Raw genomic sequence first — 13,173 nt, forward strand, 5'->3', positions numbered from 1 at the left:
AAATATTAAACAACACGTATTTTTGATAAATAAGTGGTATTGAACTTGAATTCGAAACTTAAAACAAAATGCGTACTTTTCTGGTATCAACGGCGGTATGTTATACGTGATCAATACTCCGAGTATTTACAATACTAGATATGCCGACTGGGATGTTTGTATAATTGTTACCTTACATTTTAATACAATTATAACGTAACAATTTAAAGTAAAAATTTTGTAAATATTTTTATTTTATATATGTATTTAAACACAATGTAAAGCGGTTCTTGATGATAAGACCTTTTGGTCATTTACAAGTTTCCCGCGTCCTTCTTACAGTTCGTATTACAGAAGTTTGTTTATTATTTATGCTTGTGATTTTTATATTTATATGTATATTCAATCTTAGCGAATCCTTATCATGTAACTACGATAATGTTAACATGGAGTAAAAATAAAATAAAATAAAAAGTTTTTAGTTTACTTTTTTAAATAAAAATAATTATGTGTTTATGTTATAAAATGTTTATAGAAATAAAATAGTAAAGAGCATTTAAATATTTTAAGATAAAATATGTAAATATTGTTTTGTTTAAGAAAAATAAAATATACACATTAAAACTCGCTAAAAATGCACTAAAGTAAGAGTCGTCATAACCATTATGTTTTCTAAGTTGATAAATATATGCTTTTTAACTTTAATTCTTTGGTTTCTGAGAAATATTTATTAGTTTAATATAATCTAACCTACTTTATTAACATATAACAATAATTATTAAGCCATACTCTTCTACGGTATGTTTTGTAAAAGAAATTTATAAAAAACAAATTTAAAATTTAAGTCGACGCAGTTTTGTCGCCTTTAAATATTTGTCGACTTAATCAGCTTTTTGATACTTTAACTGTCGATTTAAACGGCGCTATATATATATATATATATATATATATATATATATATATATATATATATATATATATATATATATATATATATATATATATATATATATATATATATTTATATATATATAGTGCCGTTTATATATATATATATATATATATATATATATATTTATTTATTTAGGTGTATATATATATATATATATATATATATATATATATATATATATATATATATATATATATATATATATATATATATATATTTAAAAAAACTACCCTTTATGGATTACCTTCTTATTGTTAAAAATATATTTCTTTTTACAATTCTTCGAGAGAATATAGATAACATCGTTATCAAGTATGTTAAAAACCGTTATAAAAGAAGTGATATTATACAAAACCGTATAAATATACGAAACAATGTTCTTTGTACGAGCTTCTTTTTGAGAGTTTTTAAGCGAGTTTTTTCTGAGGTGAGAATTTGAACATGGGTTTTCAAAATGACGTCGTCACATAATCGCCATCATTCCGGTTAAGTCTATTGTCGCGAAAGGTATTTTTGTTTTGTTGTATTTCCAACGCTTCCTTAACTTTCCTATTCAAACTCTTTATTTCTATTTTTATGATATTGCAACCATTCGAATGGAAATTTCCTTTGCAAATTTTGGAATGTTTAGCTACAGCTGAATTGTTCCCTTTACCTAGTTGTGTACTTGTTTGATGCTGGCATATCCAAGACGATATCTTCAGTCCAGTTTCACCTACATAACATTTGCCAAAAGAGCACTCTAATTTGTTAATACAGTGATAGTAATTAAAAGGTAGTGTAGGTTTACTTTTAGAACAAAGTAGTCTTTGGAGATTTTTTGGTAACTTAGGACTGATTCCAGGGATCCAGGGTAAAGACATAATTCTTTTTGGTGATATAAAGAAATGTTGATTTTTCGTGAGATCGTTTTTGTTGTTAGCACTTTCTTTCGCAGATTTAACTAGTTTTTCCAGACTTTTCCTCTTATAGCCGTTTTCTACAAATATATCAATAAGAAACGACAATGTATTGGCTAAGTCGGCAGATTAATGTATTGGCTAAGTCGGCAGATTCCATTGTGTATTGAATACTTTTGTGTCGTTTGTTAAGTAGACCTAAAAACTTTTGCACATCTTCTTCTACTTGGAACCTTGAATGAATGTCATTGACATATCCTTTTAATGATTTCACATGGATGTTGTTGTAAAGCACCATTGGATGAGCATTACTTTCATGATAAGGTAAAAAAACACTCAGCAACTACCACCATAAGAGCTGACCCATTTGGTTTGGAGTTTTCGAAAACATGAATGTCATTTTCATATAAAAAATAGCAACGAAAAAGACGAAGTTCTAAAAGTAACCTGGACTCTTCAAAAGCTAAATTAGATATAAAGCTCTGGTTGTTTCTTAATCTTTCAATTAGTATAATGATTGCTTCTTTAATCGGGACCGAAGTATACAAACTAACTCGTTGCAAATTAACTCATAGCTATTCTCATTGCATGACATTCACTAATAACACAAATTCATACTATCATCCTTTTCTCCTCATCTTCTGAGAAAGTTGCTTGGAAAAAATTCATTAATTTATTAAATATTCATATAAACTTAAAAGAGAGCAAACTTTCATAGATAAAACAATATAAATTTTTTTTCTGTAGATAATAATAACAATATTAATAATCCATTTCATCTCCTATAATTGATAATATTTAGCTCCTAGACACCTGTCCAATTTTGTTTAAATACTTTAATAACACTTAAATTTTTTGGGAGAATCTTTAATCATTTCTTGTCTCAAGGCTATTAGCCTATTTTTCACGATCTATAAAAAGAACTTCCTTCTGAGTAACAAAAACCATTTCCCTAAACCTAACCCTAATCCTGCGTCCTGAATATGGGGACAAACTTCTGAGTGTTTTTGATTTTAACAACAAACACATTTAAAACTACATTGTAAAAGATTAATAACTCCCAGGAGAAATATATCAGTGAGAGTTTATATTCGCGTGTGCAATTATTTATTTTTTTCCGAAGATCTACAATTCCGATATCAAAAAATATCTACATTCTCAAGTTTGTATTGGTTTAAGCTTCTATGTAATTCAGTGTGTATATATTTAAAATATACGCACATATTTTTGAAAATAAGTTGTATTTCATATAATGCCATGCCAAAGAATAAAATTTTAAAATCAAGTTGATATAATTTTTTATCCCACAAAAAAATTAAATAGAATTTGATGTATTGTATTGTAAATTAATATACTAGTACTAAAATGTATGAACAAAAACTCTTAATTAACATATTTTTTATTAATATCCCTTAGATTCAAAAACAGTTATGACTCTAAGGGATTTTACTTTGTGATAATTGTAAAATTTAAGGCAAACATTAACGACTGTTTGCAAAGCTAAATGTGTGTTTTTTTGAACCTTTGGCTGTGCAAACACTTTTTAAAAATATTACTTTTTGGTGTATTTAGGCGAAAACTATAAATGCAATTTATTACTGTTGGCTTATTTAAAAGATTTTGTTTCTTTTAAGTGATCCCTAGTACCTATGGAATTGCACCCTTCAAGGAATTTTTTGGGTTATATCCGAGAAAGTTAGGATCCTTTTTGAACAACTATTTCATAGCAAATATGAAACATAGCAACTATTAATCTAGTTCAAAATGAGAATAATCATGCTTTGAATATCTGCACATCTATTGAGATAAAACATGCGGTTTATTAAATGAGAAAATTTTTTTAAATCCTTAAGTGTTTAAGCTTCGCTATTTTTTACATATTATTTTTGCATATGCACTAAGTAGCTATTTTGTGTTTAAATTCATATTTAAAATAGAAAGAGTTTCTTACATGAAAACGCTTGTTATGATGCTGGACTAATTATGGTGTTTTCTAGTATTATATTCCAGTTTAGATGTTGATGTTTTGTTATAAATTTTCAATCTAACTTATCTATGCTATTAAAAGTAATAACAAGGAGGTTTAACAATATAATTATTCAATAAAGGAATTCTTTATTCTTTAATTTACAATGTTGAAATAGAAGTCTAAAAATTACCTAATCGGTGGTATTTTAAGTAAAACTAATTTTTTTTGGTGATGTTTTGCTTAGCAAGAAATATATTATTGCGGATTGCCTAAAAAAGGTGTAACTGTTTGCTGTCTCAAGCAATTATTAACATTTCCTCAAAAAGTCTAGAACGAATATTTAAAAAGATAACTGCTATACTTAACAAAAAGCTGCAATCAGTATGATACCTGGGCTGATCTTGCAGCTCAATAGATAGTTGCAATATAAACATTCATTTAACCCATGCAACTTGAATCTTTTAACCCATGCAACTTGAATCTTTTATGTTAAGTAAGCTTCGAGTTTCTTGGACAACTCTCTTAAAAAAAAAAGCAATCTTTAGGCGACTACGAATCTCTGCTGATAACACATTCCTGTAATACAAAAACGTAGGAGAACGATTCTGAGTTTTCTAAGGAAGTATGGGAAAAAAAACAAAACAACTTTAAACCTTCAATAAAATGGAATTTTATTAAACGCTGTAAAACGTTTAACTTTGCGTCAAAAACTTGTAAGTGTTTTTTAAAAAAGAAATTCAAAATAATGTTTTACAAAGGACACAATCTTCCAAACAAAAGAATCTAATTAGGTTCTAAATGTTGACACAAAACAAAATTTCTTCTTTTTTTATTTAATCGCGGAGATTAGTTTTCCATTACGTCTTCTTGAACTATAATGTCAGAACTCATACTATCGTTGTTTGAAGATTTTAAATGGTTTTTTATATTTTTGTTTTGTACTACTTGGCTGATAATTGTCAATAGGCATGAAACTTTAAGCATCCTTTAAACTTTGTTTCTTTTAAATTTACGTACATATATAAATATATATATATACAACGGTATGACAATTTATTATGGCCACCCAATAAATTTTAACATACCTTGCTTATCTTTTGTTTTCTTGGCATTATAGTTCAAAATTATATAATTTAATTTATTTGGATGCATACAATATAGTTATACGTTGACAAAATTATTTAAAATTTTATGCTGGTGTAAACACTGTCATTTTTGACAGCCATTTTGTGTGACGCCATCTTGAGACCGCTATTTTTACAGTGCACATGGTGAATACTATCTGTTAGTTTTGGTATATTTTTCAAAGTTATCATTAAAGTAAGTACTCAAATCGACTAATATTACTCTAAGAATATTACATTACATAAATTAACATAAAAATATTTTTATTTCACTCAGTATTTTGTGATTAAAATTATTTTAAGTAATAATAGAAATTTTCGTACTAAAATTGGTTATTTTTTTAGAAATGGGCAAAAAAAAAGGACTTATCTCTAGAAAAAAAAAGTGAAATCCAAGCACTTCTTACAAATACTGGTTTTTCCCAAAGAGGAATCGCCAGAAGATGTAATGTTTCTAGAGTGTCAGTGCAGAATATCCAAAAAAAATTGTCAACATGGAAAACCTGACTCCAAAAAGGACTGGGAACTGTGGTAAAAAAAGAATTCTTACTCCACGAGGTGAAAGAATTCTTACCAAAATTGTATTGGAAGATAAACTAGCATCAAATGATGATATCACTGAGAAGTTGGAGAGCTCTGGTATTAAGATGTCCAAGAGAACGGTTCAGCGTCGTCTACACGATCTTGGCTACAGCTCAAGACGTCCGGCTAAAAAGCCAAAAATAATGCCAAAAATGATGGAGAAGCAATGAAAATGGGCAAAAAAAATATAGAAGTTGGACTAAAGGCGATTGGAAAACGGTATAACAGATTATTTTATTAAATAATACTTTAAATATTTTAGATAATCCACGCATTGTGGTCAATGAACCATCGTATAATATTTTTAGGTTTGCTTTAGTGATGAGAGCACGTTCCAAGTCTTATCAAAAAAGGCACAATACGTGAAAAGGAAGGTTGGAGAGAAATATTTAAGTAGCTGTATTATTCAAACCGTCAAACATCCAACCTCGGTGATGATTTGGTCGGTCATTTGTGGGAAAGGAATGGAAAGGCTGTACATTGTTCAGGGGATAATTTTTTTTTTTTTTTTTAGTATTGTATTTGCCGATTGAAAATAATTTATACTCGTAATTTATAAAAACAAATATTTACATGACTGGGGCTTGAAGAAGATAAAATTCATCTTATCATTAAGCCCCCCCCTAAAAAAATGCATATTCATCAAATAAAATGTTTTAAAATGCAAAAAATAAAATATATAACGTTTAAAATATTTAGTAATTCAAAGAGTATTTATATTTAAGAACTGATTAGTAAAATAAGATGATATATAAGTATTAATATTACAAAAAGAATATACAATAACTTTTTTTAATAAAATTGAAATTATAAAATTTTACAATATTTTTAGTAATTAGTATTTCAAATAATAAAACTTAAAAAAATCGTTTGTAAATTCAAAACTTATAAGATAAGAAATACATTTACAATAGCAGACTATTGTTTAGAATATTAAATATAATATTAAAGAGTAATTAGTAGGTTAATTTTTGTTTTTGTTTGCTAGTTTAAAAAGCTTTTTAGAAGAACTTTAATTCATTTTCATGTATCATCAGTAATTGCTTAAGTTTTGGTTTAAACTGGTTTAAAGAATAATTAGATTTCAGCTCATTATTTAATATTGTATTCCACAGCTTAGGACCTCGGTTAGCAATTGAGAATTTGGTTGCTGAATAATGTGTTTTGGATTGAATGTAATTGTTTTTTGAAAATCTGGTAGGGTATATGTGGTTTATTTTTTCAAAAAGTGAATTAAATAACATTGGTGATATTTTTTTATCAAGTTTAAACATGAAGATAAGAATATGGTAAAGGTTTAGTTTATATACATTTAGAATATTAAGTTTATTAAATAATGTTTGAGTGTGAGAGAAACGGTCTACGTTTGTAATTATCCTTATAGCCTGTTTTTGTTTACTAAACAGTTTTTTTACTGTTGTTGCGTTTGTGCTGCACCAAGCAACGTTTGCATAATTTAAGTAGCAATGAATTAAAGAAAAATATAAGTTTTTTAAACAAGATAGATTTAAAAACTTGCTAATGAACCATGTGCAGTATCAAAATGTCCTGGAACAAAGAATGTTACCCCAATTGACCAATTGGTTTGGTCCAGAGGAAAACAAAACATTCATGCAAGATGGAGCACCATGCCATACGGCTAAGTCTATCAAAATCTTTTTGAAAGATAAAAATATTCCTTTGTTGGACTGGCCGGGAAATTCGCCGGATCTCAATCCTATAGAGAATGTTTGGGAGCTTTAAAAAAGGAGGTGGCCAAGGAAAATATTACAAACAAGGTGGTTCTAATAGAAAGTATTATAAAACATTGGAACCACAATGCAAGATTGCAGGAAATGGCAAAAAACTGCATAAAAAGCATGCCTAAAAGGGTACAGCCAGTAATCGATGCAAAAGGGGGGGTTACAAAATATTAATTGTAACTAAGATATTATATGAATATGATATAAACATTTATCTTTCGCTTTGCTTTAAAAAAACACAAAGTTTACTGAACATAATCTTTTTAATTTATTAAGGGCAAAATTTAAATCGATGGAAATAAATTACTACAAAATTTATTTTTTGATTACATTTTTTTTACAAAAGTAAAACTATTCTGCTTTACCCTCTGGACCCTTTATTTAAGATTTAATATCCTAATTTTTTACTTCCTTACATCAGAGCAAATTTTCAGCAACTTTGAATACTTTTTTATTAAAAAAACTAATTTGGCCTAATTTATAATCTAATTTATATTCTTTAATGTAGTCTCGTCATATGGTAACTTTTTGAAAAAATTCCTCAAATCTTAACTACAAATTACTTTAATGCTTTACGATATTTAATAAAAAGCGATGCATGACCGTCTATTGTTTTCCAAAACATTTAAAAAACGCGTAATCCGTCCTCATGTTTTTGCTTCACATCGTACTTCGAGTTAATGTAAGTGAAAAAAATATGAAGTTATTATTTTGATATTATTTTTACGATCGTTACGAAGCCTTTTTTAATTGTAGGGTTATTATAAAAGAATAATTATTTTATATTATTTCTTTTAAAAATAATTTTATATATAATATTATAAAATAATATTTTTAAACGAACTTTATTATAAACAAATCTTTTTTATAACAGTATTTGAAAGCGCTAAATTTTTTATTTAGAAAAGGTCATCGAAGAAAAGGTTTAATGTGGGTATTAAAGTTTTCAAATTTTTTTTTTTCTATGTTTTTATGATTAGCTATAATTGTTAAGTGTATACATTTAAGTCATTTTTTAAAACGAGCGACTTATATATTTTTGTTTACCTAAAGTAAATCGCTAATAAAAAAAGGCGTGAAAACGAAAGTTGCGTCTTATGTAAAACCTTACCATTTTTTTATTTCTTCCTAATGAATTATTTATAAGAAAAAATACAATCTATATAATCATAAGTTTCCTTTATTATATTTTATTTTTAGGCTTTTTTACTTCAAACTAGACTATCGGTAGTGTATTTATATAAATGTCATTTAAAGATAAAGAAATAACCTATACTCTAACCCTAAAAGGCTTTTTTTTCCAGCAGCATTTGCGTTTCTTGCACAAGCTAAGGATAGAGCTTCACGATGTTCAGTGACTAGTTCTTTTATTTTGTTATTTGCTTTGCTCTCTAAGGAAACAATAGAGTATATAAACAATAGAGTTTATAGAACCTTCCAGAAATAAAAATAGTTTTTATAAAACTTTTAATTTCTATTTTCTAGTCAAAAGAAGTGAAAAATCTTGCCACTTTTTCTTAAGAAATTTAAAATAGGTGAAGTTTCATTTAACTAAAATGAAGAACTTTTAATTTAAGTAAAAGTTTGTATTTAAAAAGTGTATAATAAAAAAAGCCTAATAATATTATATTATTACAAAAAATCTAACGTGATAATTGTTGATGCAATAATAACATACAACTTTAGACAGAACAAAGTAAAAAAATATATAGAAAAATTAAAAATGTTTTTAATATACTAAAGACTTTGTTATATTTATGGTTCTTAAAAACAATAATAATCCAAAGATTACGTTTTAATTTTAATGTAGAAAAGCTATAAGTGGATAAATAACGATTATTAAAGAATTTACTTAAGGAAACTAATAGTTCTGAAGAAATTCGCAAAGTAAACTTAAAAAAGTAAAGTTTGCTTTAGATGTATTTATTTCAAAGGTGAAGAAATAACTAAAGTACTTTGGTCGAAGTTGGTCAGGGTTAGGGTTAGGGTACATTTGTACAGGGTTTGGTCAGGGTTAGGGTTAGGGTTAGGGTTAGGGTTAGGGTTAGGGTTCAGGGTTAGGGTTAGGGTTAGGGTTAGGGTTATGTGTTTATACTTAGACATTTGGACAAAGTCCTTGTGTCTGATATGCAAGTCTGGACCAGTCAGCCTAAGGGAAGAGAGAAAACAGATACTCAAATATATGAAGAGTTATAGATTTATGCAAGGTTAGACAGATGTCTTGAGAGAATTTTTAAAGATTATAGATTGCGGAGGCATGAAAAAGTTTATTTACTTCTTATATTAATTTATATATTTGTTATTTAAATATTTGTTATTTAAATGGTAACTTTTTAATAAATTTTACTTTCCTATTTTTATATTATTTTAAAGTTATTGAGTGCTTGTAGCTTATTTAAAGTTTAATTGCTTAAATTTATATTTTATTGTTAAAAGTTATGTTTTAGTTGTTTAAAGTTATATTTTTGAAAGAAATTATACAAAAAGCTTAGATTATTTATTAATGAAATCATATGGTAAAAACCAGTGCAGCTAAAACCACCCCAAAACGAATAACCAAGCGATATCGTAGATGTAGGAGTATCGATTCATGGTATTAGTAGAAAGTGTACTCCCCACTATCCAAAACACACTGATCCAATTCCAGCGAGGTACATAAGCGGAATGATCTTTTAACCAGCTTTAATCAATGCTGGGTCAGCAGTTGCTCCCTCAATCAGTTGATTTACTCGCGGCAACACCTTTAAATCATTTTTTAACCAGCTTCAATCAATGCTTGGGTCAGCCGTTGCCCCCTCAATCAGTTGATTTACTCGCGGCAAAATCTTAAATGATTTTTTCAACCAGCTTCAATCAATGCTGGGTCAGCAGTCGCTTACTCAATCAGTTGATCTACTCGCGGCCAAACCTTAAATGATCTTTTAACCAGCTTCAATCAATGCTGGGTCAGCAGCTGTTCCCTCAGTCAGTTGATCCACTTGCGGCAACATCTTAAGCGACATCTCAACACCAGGAGGAGTGCGTTTAAGCAGCGGCAGAATACCACCTCAAGATAAATCACCATAGCGATAGACCAGACATGTGCTAAGGGCGTTGAAGGATGAGAAAATATTATAAAAACTATTATTCTGGTTAATGAAGTTTAAATTTCTATTTTATTTCTTATTGTTTAAAGTTATGTTTTAATTGTTTAAAGTTATATTATAAAGAAGTTATACCAAAACTAAGATTTTTTTATTATTGAACTATGACATATTAAAAGTACTTTGCCCTCCATTATTGTTTAATCACCCATTTATTTAATTAATTATGCTATGTATAAATTTATTTTATATTTAACACTAGTAAAAATTACATTTATTTAATAGAAAAAAGGTGACATGAGACAATTTGGGCTCTAATATCCCAAGTAAGCTAAATGGAGTCAAGTGAAAAAAGTAAAAAGAGAAAAGCATGATTGCCTGCGCGGGATGCAAACCCCGGCCTCCGCGGCCAAACATTATGTCTTAACCGAATGAGCTAAACGTTCATACACCTAATCGAAACCAAATAAAAATATGTTTCTAACAATTTTTAGCAGCTCTTTTGGCTAAGATTTATTGAGAAAAATACCTATGCAAAAATTATTCCATAAACCAGACATATGCATGGTAATGCGAGCCTTCGATTGTTCCTAATATGTAAAAGATATATGGACACGCGCAGTGGAGTGCTAATATGACAAATTTCTAAGGCAAAGAGGCATGTGTCATGAAATATACATGTATCTACTGCTTAAAAATAGGTGCTGGTCGCTGTGGATAACTCGCGCTAAAATTAATTCAAAAAATAGGGATAGGCGCAGTGGAGTGCGCATGCATCGACTGACTTCAATAGGAATTGGCGCAATGGAGTGCGCATACATCGACTGACTTAAATAGGGATAGGCGCAGCGGAGTGTTGCTACATCGACTGACTAGAATAGGGACAGGCGCAGTGGAGCTAACTCGCAAGTGCAAAGGGTTTTTGGTGAGGGCAGGCAGTCCAAAAAATTAATTTGTTATTCTAAGTTTTAGAAAAAGCCTTCTGCTCTGCCTCAGTATGAAAACGTATCAAACCGCTTTAAGAGAATTAATTCTTATTATACACTGAAAAATAAAAAATTAGAGCCTGTGATACGGGTGCGCGTGCGTGCTTGAGAAATATATACTTGAGATGACTTACTCATAAGATTGGTTATCTTAGCTTTATAATTTAATAATCAATTTAATTGTTATCTATACTCTAAAATTTAATTATTATCTTCATGCTAAAAAATTTTTTTGTATAATCACTTTTCAAGGACTTAGTCATTAGAAAATTTTATTTTCACAGACAAATAGTTAATGCGAACTGACAACACAACATAATGGGATAACATATAAAGACAGTACAAATGTGGCGACAATAGATGGACAAAAACGTAGTAATTAAAAGCACAGTACAAAAACACAGTACAAACACAGGACAAATGAAACAGTTAAATTATTCTATAGAAAATATTAAAATACGCGCGTAAAACACTCGAAAAAGATACGCTTAAAAAATACATTAGTGTTTGAGAAAAAAGCAAACGAATTAGGTAGTGTAAATACCAGATTCTCATCAGGAAATGGTTATGGTATTGACCCTTTTGAGGGGGTCTCTACCCTGGTATTATGACGTTTCGAATGTTTAATTCACCAAATTCTAAAAACTCCCGTCGGAGTCTTATCATCGAAATCAGTATAAAAAACCCATTCCGACGCCAAGCCTCGCTCATGTTGCAACACTAAAAGGACACACTACTCGGAGCCAAACTCCTTTAAATTAAACCCATTAAAATGTAAACACTAATATACTTTTAAGAAACAAAAAAGCAACGCAGAAAAAATTAGCGCAAGAATAATGCTTATAAAAACTAACACAAACAATCACAAAAACACAAACAAAAAAGGATAGCAAGCCCATGATACCATGGAAACAAAAACTATACATTAGAAGATGTTTCCAATACGTATTCTGTGTATGGAAATAATACTTGTTTAAAACACACTTATTCACAAGGAGGTATGTTAAACTTGTATTGTATTTTAGCCTTTAGTTACTAGGGATACTTAAAGATAAGTTCCCTAAAAAACATTTGGCATATGTGTATGTATACATTCGGAGAAACAAATAAAGAAATAAGATAAAGTTACCTTTTCATCTTTGAAAAACTCGAACGTTACTGTGACATGATTGCTTCGTATGTCTAACTGACTAGTTCATACGAAATATATAAGATGTGTAAGGTGATACAAGACAAATGAGGTAGTTAATTTCAAATTGCAAAAAACGTGCAAGGTGATTAGCTTTTAATTCGGAAACGTGTCAGATGAGCCAAAACCGATAAAGAATGCTTTTTGTTTACTCTAATACGAGAAAAGTGAGCCTAGATGACTGTAATTAAGTGATAATTTAGAAAAATCGGATCTAATTTGATAGAAATGTGCTAACAATTTATGGTTTAATGTTTAGTGATAAGACGGCTCAGGAAACTTATTCAAGTTTTAATGTTTATTGCATATTTCATATTAGTGTTATTCAAATTTATATTTATGACTACAATTTATGTTTACAATTTAAAGTTATTTTAAACAATTTTATTTTGAGTTTATATTTTAAGTTTAAAGTCATGTGCTTACGTTTAAGATTATAGAGTTTTCTAAAAAGATTCTATTTTATGTTATCATTTATTTTTAAGTTATAATATAAATTATTCTTGTAATTTATCGCTTAACATATTCTGTTTAATCTAATTAATAATTTAAAGTTATCGAAGGTTCATACGGTTATGTTGCCTTCATTCGTTGATTTATAAGAGGTTCAATTTAGATCGTTAATTTTATTTTCCTCATGAAAAACTCAAAGTTTAAAGACAAAACAA

This window comes from Hydra vulgaris, chromosome 06, assembly GCF_038396675.1.
Source record: "Hydra vulgaris chromosome 06, alternate assembly HydraT2T_AEP".
Taxonomy (NCBI): domain Eukaryota; kingdom Metazoa; phylum Cnidaria; class Hydrozoa; order Anthoathecata; family Hydridae; genus Hydra; species Hydra vulgaris.